Genomic DNA, 417 nt, shown 5'->3' with positions numbered 1-417 from the left:
TGGGGTCAGTGGTGCTGCCTCACTTCTCAGTCCCTCTGGAGGCAGACCTGAGGTCGGCCCTGCCTGTGCTGCTCGGCTGGGGTGTGGACCTGGCCTCCTGACCACCCAGCACTGCCGCCTCCGTGGCCCACAGGGGAGTGCGGGCAGCAAGCGTCCCTCCAGGTCCCCACACATCCAGAGAGGGTGACAGTTCTCCCGCCGCAGGCCGGGTCCTCTCGCCCCTCCTGACCTCCAGCCGCATTCTTGGTGCGTGAGGAGTGCAGTGGCCGTCAGAGCCTCGGGTGCCCGGGACAGTCCCCCTCCCACCCGCAGTGGACGTTCTTTGTCTTGGCTTTGTTTGGGTGGAGGATGTTCTATAAATACCAGTCCATGGAGCGCCTCTTCCGGCCGCCTGGGCTTAGAGCTAAAACTGAACTG

This window comes from Equus asinus, chromosome 4 (genome assembly GCF_041296235.1).
Source record: "Equus asinus isolate D_3611 breed Donkey chromosome 4, EquAss-T2T_v2, whole genome shotgun sequence".
Lineage (NCBI taxonomy): Eukaryota > Metazoa > Chordata > Mammalia > Perissodactyla > Equidae > Equus > Equus asinus.
Note: the sequence above shows the minus strand (reverse complement) of the source record.